The sequence below is a fragment of the Vipera berus genome (genome assembly GCF_964194415.1).
Source record: "Vipera berus genome assembly, chromosome: 8".
NCBI lineage: Eukaryota > Metazoa > Chordata > Lepidosauria > Squamata > Viperidae > Vipera > Vipera berus.
In genome coordinates, this window is record NC_138211.1 from 7,976,311 (window position 1) to 7,987,551 (window position 11,241).

Consider the following 11,241-nt stretch of genomic DNA (forward strand, 5'->3'; position numbering starts at 1 on the left):
ATATAATTTAGCACCCTCCACCTTAACAGTCCTAAACCTAAAGCGCTTCTGTGAATGTTCTATAGATCTTGAAATGTATTCTTACGTGCACTGAGATGAGGATAGAAAAGAGAAGTTTCCTTTGCAAATAAGGGGAAGAAAACATGTCTGAGAAGTGGCAAGAAAGACCAATAATGTTGGGGTTGGAATTTGGTGACTTTTCTTTTCTTTTCCCTCTTTACACCATTTTTTTTCTTCCCCCTCCTCCTAGTTTTCTATTCTATTCTATTCTATTCTATTCTATTCTATTCTATTCTATTCTGTTCTGTTCTGTTCTGTTCTGTTCTGTTCTGTTCTGTTCTGTTCTGTTCCGTTCCATATTTTCTATTCTATTCTATTCTATTCTATTCTATTCTATTCTATTCTATTCTATTCTGTTCTGTTCTGTTCTGTTCTGTTCTGTTCTGTTCTGTTCTGTTCTGTTCCGTTCCATATTTTCTATTCTATTCTATTCTATTCTATTCTATTCTATTCTATTCTATTCTATTCTATTCTATTCTATTCTATTCTATTCTATTCTATTCTATTCTATTCTATTCTATTCTATTCTATTCTATTCCTAGTCTAGTCTATTCTTGTTCTAGTCTAGTCTAATCTAGTCTAGTTTTATATTTTGATAAACCAATAAAACTATTATAAAAAAATGGCAAGAAAATTTTGAGCCTGGCATTAATTCTTGAATTTAGATCCCATAGGTGCTTTTTCAAAAGTCAACTGGACTTTCTTTGTTTTTCTTTGAAGACGTTTCACTTGTCATCCAAGAGGCTTCTTTAGTTTTGAGTTGTGAATTGAAGAAGCTTCTTGGATGAGAGTCTATAGAGATACTCAGTCATCCAGGCCATGGTTGTCCGAAGCTTTTTCAGTTCCTTCAGTATGCTTAATTTTCTTTCCCTTTCTCTGTCTTTTCCCCCCCCCCCCACGTAGCTATTTTGAGATTGTAAATGGGAACTTTTGTTTTTTGAAAAAAGCATTCCAATACTTACAAACAATGAAACTTTATTCAGCATCAGTGAAGCCAAAATCTCTCAGAAGGTTATTATATCAGATAGTTAAAATTTTGCTTTCTTTTCATGAGATTTTATTCATGAAGGATTATGCACGTTCTCATATTTTGAAATGAGGTTCAACTCATTTTGTATTGCTTTAAACAGGCTGCCTTGTTCATGATATATTTAGTAAGCTGCTCTACGTGCGTTTTGTATAGAATGACTGGATTTAACGTGAAAATATTTCTCCGGAGCAAGAAAGGCTGACAAATCAATGACGACCAAAGCCCAACTTTATGTTAAGCTATCCAAACAACAACCTAATTGGGAGGTGGGACAAGTCCTTAGGTGCCAATATGATGTTATGCATTTACCCATAATGCATTGTCCGTTCCGCACATGACTCCAGTGAAATAACCTTTCACTTCAGTTTCGGGATTCTGTCACAGCAACCTGCCTGCGAGAAACTTACATAATGCAGTTAAAATTTCCCCTAATTAACCTTCAGTTGGTGCTAAATTGTCCACCAATATCACTGAATTTGTGACAGAAAGAAAGGTGCAGTTTGCAGGGACCTTTACTATCTGACCGCCTCTATTTGTGTCTAGAATTGCCGCCCTTAACATAACAGCTTCTGTGTGTGTTGGGCGCTCTATAGTCAACCATCATCCCAGTAAATATCAAGGTTCAAAGATTTAGCTCATGATGTACCTTATGGTCATGAAAATATTCCTTGAGATATTCATTAGGCATCTTTTAGTGTATGCTTTTTTTATTTTTTATTTTTTATTTTTACTACTGGTAAGAAGGCATTTCTTAATGTTCTTATTTATTGCATCTAGCCAAGCTTGTATGGCAGACAGACCATTTTTCACAGAAACCTTCTAGATCTTCCCACCCTGTCCTGGTCTCCTGGTTTACCATAACAGTTTGGTAGCTTTCCAGATGCCACCATCCATCTTCAAGGGGGTCACCTTTACTGCTGTCCTCCTGCAAAGTGCAAACTAGACAGATCATAGGAATAAAATTAATAATTTACTTGTACCCAACCTAAGATTTCATTCAAGGTAATCCCAATTATCTAAATTGTGCAAAGAAATAAAAACATTAGACTTAACACAAGACGGAAAATATTAATTCTTAATCTGAAGTGGGGGGTCCCTGGAGAAATTTGTTGCCCAAATACCCTTGAAACAGATATCCCTCTGTCTCAATTATGTGGACATCCTACACATTCCTGGAAGTCCAAATTCATTTTAAAAAGACTTTTTGGAATGTTCTCACAGTTCCCCCCCCCCTCCATTTCTGCCTTTACATTTTTAAAAATTGTCTATATCCTGAAAAGTGGGAAGGTTCTCCCTGTCTATAACAAGACTTTTCATGGACATTTAGATCAGGGGTGGGCAATTTAATGTGTCTAATGTGGAGGGCTGAACCATCAGGGCTATAAAGGTGCATAGGCATGCACACACACATACACACACACACACACACACACACATACACAAGTGTAAATTGAAAAAAGCAGTCACTTTAAAATAAAAGCAGAGCAATTATATTGCATGCATGGTGTAGACTTATTTACATCGGATTTCCAATTTCCAATTGACCTCAGGTAGGCCAGACAGGGATAGATAAAGGACCAGATGTGTGTGTGTGTGGGGGGGATAAAATGCCCAGATCTGATTTAGATGGCCAGTCTGGTATTTGTTTGCTTGCACAGAGAGGGTTGTGTGACTGTTAACCCCTGTGTAGGAAAAAATGGATAATTATTATCATTTAATGGTTTACCAGCACGTTTGTTATTATTCTCGCTTAGGTTCTTATTTGCTGAATATTAGATCTGTGCAATTAGAAAATTTAATAGCAACCCTAGCTGAAGTCAGCTCATATAGCAATGCCATAACTACTATTATAAGTCAAAAGGTTAAAGGAAGGAATATGACCTCCTTTAACCTGGTATCGTTCAGATGGGCTAAACTACAACCCTCCATCATTGCAATCAGCATGCTGGCTGTTATCTGTTTTTAGGGCAATAAATGGGGAAGCTAAATAGGGGCTGAAATGCAGAAAAAACAACAACAGCCACAACAGAATTAAGAAGATTCTGGATCAAAGTCATTCTGCTGCCAAATATAACATGTACTGAGTCAATCACACTTTCTTATTCAGGCTTCCCCATTTTACATTTCATGCGATGGAGGGGGATAGAATAGACAACATAATAAAGGAGTGCCTGTGGATTTTACTCCACTAGTCATTGCCGACTCTAGGGGCTGGTGCTTATCTCCATGTCAAGGCCATTGAGCCAGCACTGTCCGGAGACATTTCTGTGGTCATGTGGCCAGCATGACATCACAGAGTGCTGTTCCCTTCTCACCAAAGTGGTACCTATTAATCTACTTGCATTTATATGCTTTCAAACTGCTAGGTTGGCAGGAGACGGAGCGAGGACAGGCGCTCACCCCATTGTTTGGTGTTCGGATCTCGAACCTGGGCTGTTGACTTTTCCAGATGACAAGCCCAGCATCCTAACCACTGTGTCAATGCAAAAACATCCAATGTTAGCCACTGCACCACTCAGAAGAGACAATATAGAGCCACATATTTCCTGAGATGGATGGGTGGGTGGACGGATGGATACATGGATGGATATATTTGAATTCCTTTTAGCATCTTGCTTGGAACCTGGAGTTCAATACTGACTCCTAGATGACTGTAGATACTACCAGTTTTCTGCCAGCCTGTAGCCATCCAGGTTCCTGTAACTTAGATTGAATAGTCCTAGACGTTGTAGGATTAAGATGGCAACCAATCCATCCACCCACCCACCCGCCCACCTCCTCAAAAAAACCAGGCCCCTTCAGAGAAAATTCTTCAACAGCATTTCCCCCCACTCTAGTAACAAGAAGATGTGTGAAAAAAATGAAAGGTAAGGGGAGAGAAAAACTCAGACACATTTCTCGGAAGGAAAAAAAAAACGGTTCAGCTTTTGTTTCCATGGTGTTACAGCAGGTGGGGAGATAAAAAAGCTTCAGTAGGATAACAGGCCAAATATATCACATATCAAAGCAACCAGTCCTCTTTTTCATCCTTCCCTGGAGAAATATCCCTTCATTTGATTTTAAGATTTCTTCTGCCATTAAATGTATCTCTTTCCCTCTTTCTATGTGTGCTGTGTATGTAAATACGCATGTCTAATGAATTTCCAACATCGAAATTTTCATTTCTGAGGCACTGGTGTTTAGGTTACCATTTTTTTCCTCCTTTCTTTTTTAAAGAGCAAATGTTTGTAGTTGGACTCATACTAAAGATTTAATATTTATGCAACAGTGATCACTATCATCTCATCGTGGACACTCTTAAAGGTTATGATTGTCCCTAAGCCACCCTGAATTCTTACTACTGCATCCAGATTAAATAATAATGGTTGTAATGAGATGTATTTCATGCCAACTGCCAAGCTCATTATCTCTCTCACAGACAGTGGATAAACACCATTAGCCCACCCAGTCAAACCAAACAGGTAACATGACTACTTGAGCTAAATCTTCTTTATTGTAAGGCTACATTAACCGAATCTTGCAAGTTTGAGGGTACAAACTTTCTGCTGCCATTTTTAACTGCTCGATCTATTAGGGCAAGTCCTTTTTAAGGACTTTAAGCAACTGGGGCCTCCTCCCTTCTCTTCTCCTTCAGAACATTGCAGATTTTCATATGCACAACCCTGAGCCAGAAATAAATCTATTCAGCTGTTCAACGCTACGAAGAAGTAGAATTTTTTATTTTATTTATTAGATTTTTATCCTGCTTTTATTACTTTATAAGTTGTTCCAGGCAGCAAGCATTCCTAATATTCTTTCCTCCTCCTGTTTTCCCCACACCCATTATACCCTGTGAGGTGGGTTGGATGGAGAGAGAATGAGTAGCCCAAAGTCGCCCAGCCAGCTTTGATGCCTAAAGGTAAAGGTAAAAGTTCCCCCGCACATGCGTGTTAGTCGTTTCCGACTCTAGGGGCCGGTGCTCATCTCCGTTTCAAAGCCAAAGAGCCAGCGCTTATCCGAAGATGTCTCCGTGGTCATGTGGCCGGCATGACTAAACGCCAAAGGCGCACGGAGCACTGTTACCTTCCCACCGTAGTGGTCCCTATTTTTCTACTTGCATGTTTGCGTGCTTTTGAACTGCTAGGTTGGCAGAAGCTGGGAGGACTAACAGGCGCTCACTCTGTTACGTGGCACTCGGGATTCGACCCACCAAACTGCCGACCTTCTGATCAACAAGCTCAGTGTCCTAACCCACTGAGCCACCACGTCCCTTTTTTGATGCCTAAGGTGAGACTAGAACTCACAGTCTCTTGGTGATTGGCCCAAAGTCACCCAGCTGGTTTTGATGCCTAAGGTGAGACTAGAACTCACCATCTCCTGGTGATTGACCCAAAGTCACCCAGCTGGCTTTGATGCCTAAGGTGAGACTAGAACTCACTGTCTCCTGGTGATTGGCCCAAAGTCACCCAGCTGGCTTTGATGCCTAAGGTGAGACTAGAACTCACCGTCTCCTGGTGATTGGCCCAAAGTCACCCAGTTGGCTTTTGTGCCTAAGGTAGGACAAGAACTCCAGTCTCTGGATTTTAGGTCAGCACTTTAACTGCTATGCCAAATTCCCTAATTCCTCTACCAGTTCAGTTTCTGGATGTGAGAATGGCAGGTTGATTAGATTTGTAATCCATTTGGTTTCTTTGGGTAGCATATATAGTTTTTCCCTCTTCCAAAATTTTCCTCTCAAACAACAGTGCCAGATAAGATGGGGGTTAAATACAGTGATTGGTCCACTGGTCAACACATTACAGAGCTGAGTGGGGGATTCAAACCCAGTGCCCCTGACTCTAGTTCAGTCCTTGAGCCACTTCATCCCATTGGCTCGCTGCTGTCTTATAAGAATTGCATTTCAACACCTAAATATATCCACTGCAAAGTTTCTGGATAAACGTGAGGAGGCTGCAGGGGGAAAAAAAATTAGTGCATGTTTCTATGTTTACAGAATAACAATGCCCACAAAGGTCTCATTAGGTTAATTAGAAATAGTGAGCTTGGGAGGTCAGAAGAAGAATTTATCCAATACGTTTTTCCATGTGATTAAGTAGGTTGGACCAATCTTTGTGAACTATATTCAATGTCCAAACAACAGCAAATGAACTGCCAGCCTCTTATCAGCTGCTTCCACAACATCAATTCGACTTAGGAATAGGCAAGAAACTAATTTCTTCCGAATTTCACTTAAGCCACTGTCTTCTCTGGGATAGCATTGTTTCCAGTCCCAGTGGCCCAACCTGGCTGATGTGGCCCTTCCGTTCTGTGGAAAGGCTTGAGTAACGTCACCAGATGCCAGCTTTTGTTAGCTGTTATTTAAGGGAAACAAAGCAGGGGCAGAGAAGAAGGCTGCAGGGAGTCAAGCCCATAAGAAAATAAATTTAGCCCCTCCTAACGAGGTTTGGTGTCAAGGATTCCTAAAGGAATGGCAGTTGTATATTTCATATCGACAGGTACTATTATTATGACATGATGTATGTCATGCCTTTTGCAAGCCTTAAGGCGGGTTAGCAAATTACGAGCCATTAGAGCTAGCAGAACTCAGCAATTTTCCTTCTCAGGGGATCTGCAAATACTCACTTTGGTTTTGATCCAGCTGAGTTTTCCTGTCTCAGAGAGAGAGGGGGGGAGGGAGGGGGGGAGGGAGGGAGGGAGGGAGGGAGAGAGAGAGAGAGAGAGAGAGAGAGAGAGAGAGAGAGAGAGAGAGAGAGAGAGAGAGAGAGAGAGAGAGAGAGAGAGACTCAGATTAACATTGCAGAATACTAGAGTCCAGTGGTGGTGAGAGAGAGAACAATAACTGCATCAACAGAAAGGTAACTCAAGAAAATCCATCACCTTCCCCATCTTTTGTTTAGGTATGTCTCAATCCACATGTTTGCTTGAAGCCTTCTTGAAGGCAGGAAGGTTACTGGCAGATGATCATGTTCAGGTTCTGCCTAAAATCATCACATACATTTCAGTAACAGATTTTTCTACATTATGCCCCATCCCATTTTAGGCCTATAAAGAGTAATTTTATTAGATACTATTATCTAAGATGTGGTATTTGGATAAACATTAGGATGAAGCTTGACTGCTGACAGGATGATGGCTTGTTTAACTCAGAATTCAAAATGTAAAATGATAGTATGGATTATGCTAAGCGAACACCTCTGTCCTAAATAATAGAAAGAATATTTCTGGATACAAATATCCAAGAATATTTGTAGCTTTCTTCTTTTCAAAAATATCCAGTGAGATATTTAATAGTGGATTATTAATGCCTTTAACATTTTCCTTCTTTGAACAGCCACAGTACTCTACAAGTACATAGTAATCCACTATTCTCTACAGTTTTGCTGCATTTCCTGGAATGACCATGTGTGATCCTAAATAAGAACTAACCCCACTCACTTCTAGTCTAGCACCGATAATATTGCCTAATTTGGTAATGAAATGTCTGCAAAAAAAAAAAAAAAAACAACAACCACCAAGTACAGAAAGCCCCAAGGTGCCCAAAATTCAACCCAGAGCTACAAATATTCTGTTCTAAGGAATGACCCTGTAGCATCATAGTTTAAGACTTCTTTCATTACTTAGATGAGTATTTTTTTAAAACAACAACAACAACAACAGCAACACCATTTTAAAATTAGTAATTGCAATGGTTGAAATGCAATAACAATCTCATACTAATTGCGCCAAATAACAATAAATCAATAAAGGCTAAAACATATGAAGAACGGTTACAGGAATTGGGTATGTCTAGTCTAATGAAAAGAAGGACTAGGGGAGAGATTATAGCAGTGTTCCAATATCTGAGGGGCTCCTAGAAAGGCAAAGCACCAAAAGGTAAGATGAGAAACAACGGATGGAAAGTATCCAAGAAAAGAAGCAACCTAGAATAAGGAGAAATTTCCTAACGGTGAGAGCAATCATCCATTGGAGAAGATTGCCTTCAGATGTTCTGGGTGCTCCATCACTGGAGGCTTTCAAAAAAGACACTGGACAACCATTTATCTCAACTGGTATAGGGTCTCCTGCTCAAGCAGGGGGTTGGACTAGAAGATCTCCAAGGTCCCTTCCAATTCTATTATTCTATGCTCTAAGTTCTAAATACCATCAAGGATATTCAGGACAGGGAGAACAGAACAGACGTAGCATTAATTGTCTGGATAATGTCTTGACTGGCTGCTGGCAGCATAGAGAATAGCACCCTTTTCTTATTATATGATTATGTCACCTATCTCGAGACCAGTGAATCACATCACAAAGTTTGGAAGTGAGAATTTCAGCCAGCAGGTGAGTTCTGATAGAGACAGAGCAACATTTTCCAGCCTGATGCCTTGATTTGAACTGGACTTTAACTCCCATTTTTTTTTCTAGGCAGCACAGGAAGTATCACATGTGGAGGGCACCAAGATAGAAAGGTTGACCTGTATACTGGGAAAATTAAATTGGATAAGTTGGTGTAAAATTTTGGGTTCAAGAGGTTTGTTCTATGTGGCAAAGCATTTCCAGGAATGAACAGCCATCTTGGGCTGGGGGCGGAGGGGGGGGGAACTGTTGAAATCACTTTTATGGGGTGCATGCAGTGCCAAAAATCTGCTTGAGGTCATTATTTCTGTAGCAACAATATATGTAAATTTTACATAGTGCCTTGGAGTCTTGATCTCAGTTTGGAAATAACAACAACAACAACAACAGCAATAATAATAATAATAATAATAATAATAATAATAATAATAATAATAATAATAATAATAATAATAATAATAATTTAAAAAGTTGGAAGGGACTTCAGAGGTCTTCTAGTCCAACCCCCTGCTCAGGCAGGAAACCCTATACCCTTTTGGACAAATGGCTGTCCAGTCTCTTCTTAAAAACTTCCAGTGTTGGAGCATTCACCGCTTCTGGAGGCAGGTTGTTCCACTGGTTAATTGTTCTTGCTGTGAGTACGTTTCTCCTTAGTTCTAGGTTGCTTCTCTCCTTGGTTAGTTTCCATCCGTTGCTTCTTGTCCTGCCTTCAGGCGCTTTGGAGAATAGCTTGACTCTTGGGGCAGCCCCTGAGATATTGGAACACTGCTATCATGTCACCCCTCATCCTTCCCTTCATTAAACTAGACATACCCAATTCCAGCAGCTGTTCCTTATAATTTTTAGCCTCCAGTCCCCTAGTCATCTTTGTTGCTCTTCTCTGTACCCTTTCTAGAGTCTCAACATCTCTTTTACATTGTGGTGACCAAAACTGGATGCAGTATTCCAAGTGCGGTCTTACCAAGGCATTGTAAAGTGGTATCAATACTTCATGTGATCTTGATTCTATTCCTCTGTTAATACAGCCTAACACTGTGTTGGCTTTTTTGGCTGCTGCAGCACACTGCTGTCTCATATTTGATTGTCCACTAGGACTCTGAGATCTCTCTCACAGTTACTACTATTGAGCAAGGTACCCCCTATACTATACCTGTACATTTGGTATAGTGTAGGGGGTACCTTCCAGTTTACCTGGTAACAATTCTTCCAGTTTACCTGGTAACATTTTCAGCAATGGTTTGCCTTTGCCTTCTTCCTAGCATTGAGACAGAATGATGGGTACCCAGCTGCCTTCATGTCTAAGGCAGTACTAGAACTTACAGTGCCTTGGTTTCTAGCCAGATGGCTATAACCGTTACACCAAACGGATCCTCACAACATCCTTACTTGAGTTTAGACTTCAAGCACAAGCAACAACCAACTCATTGACAAACCAAGCTCAGCTTAAAAGATGTTTAGGTTGTCAAGATTTTGTTTAACAATTTGAAAATGTGCACCCCTTAGCTCCATTGTCTTGATATTGCACAATTACATTTAGGACTAAATTGGAGAAGATGCTGAGAAAGGATTCTGCTAATCCTTTCCATTCTCCTGATCAATACTGTATATCTTCCTCTTCTTAGGAGGTAAAATGTTTGAATTTGAAACACAGCCAAAAGGAAAAGAGTTAAGCACCTACAAAGAGATACAAAAACCCATTTACCATTCTATCTCCGTAATTTTGAAACAGATCACATCCAATTGTTTCAGTTCTGAGAATCTCTAGTTTGGTTATTCATAGCATTAAATTTGTATCTGCTATTTCTGTGTTTCCTCTTGATGCTTCCAAATAGCATCTGGTCATGGGGAGAATGAGAGATGGAGGGAGGGAGAGGGAGAGAGGGAGGGAGAAGGAGGGAGAAGGGAGAGGGAGAGAGGGAGGGAGGGAGGGAAGGAGGGAGGGGGAGGGGGAGGGAGGGAGGGAGGGAGGGAGGGAGGGAGGGAGAGAGAGAGAGAGAGAGAGAGAGAGAGAGAGAGAGAGAGAGAGAGAGAGAGAGAGAGAGAGAGAGAGAGAGAGAGAGAGAGAGAGATTAAAATTGCGGAATACTAGAGTCCAGTGATGGGAATTTTTGGCTGCATGGGAAAAATCACATTTAATGTTGGTGGATGAGAAATTTCTGTTTACTGTGGATTTTCTTTCTATTCATTATCTAACTCAGTATGCATGCTTTGATGCTCAATAAACATGAATCCTGATCAATTATGTACCATCTGATTTTTCTATCTCCAAAAATGGATTCTGGTGGGGGGAATGAGGAGAGAAAGGGATGACCCATAGTTTATAATTCTTCTGAACAGTATGAAGCAGAAATGTTCACACTGCAAATCAGGGGAATATGTTTAATTATTATTTGTTAGGAAGATTTCAACCCTACCGTTCTAACTGTGAAGGCTTCACATTGGGCAACTGTTCAAAACAATACAAAATATAAAACTGTTTAAAGTCCAGTAACAGCAAAACCCAAATAACATTATTATAACTCAGATCACAAGGAAAGCACAGAGTCTTTTTCTGAAGTTGGGCAGAAGAGACGCTAAGCACAACATCCAAGGGAGTGACCTCCATGGCTGGATGTTTTCTGAAGTGGGAGAAATCCATGCCTAACACTGTTTCTATTGCATTTGTCTCACTATGGATCTGCTGGGAGTAAATTTGTTCCTTGAAGAATTTGTAGTGGATTAAAACACACACACAATGGATGAGTGCACAATTGTTGGCAATGAGTGCACCATTGGAAGACCTGAAATACCTTGTAAGGGACAGAACATCATGGAGGAACTCTATCTATGTGGCC

At 40.3% G+C, this 11,241-nt stretch overlaps 1 long non-coding RNA gene across 1 annotated transcript; it reads right to left on the minus strand.

The window, feature by feature from the left end:
* Positions 1-1,254: 1,254 nt before the first annotated feature.
* Positions 1,255-10,161, minus strand: LOC308671687. Its single transcript, XR_014027269.1, has 3 exons — positions 10,110-10,161; positions 6,947-7,047; positions 1,255-2,029 (listed from the first exon to the last, which is right to left on the minus strand). It is a non-coding gene; the product is annotated as an uncharacterized lncRNA (long non-coding RNA).
* Between the last annotated feature and the right edge of the window lie 1,080 nt (positions 10,162-11,241).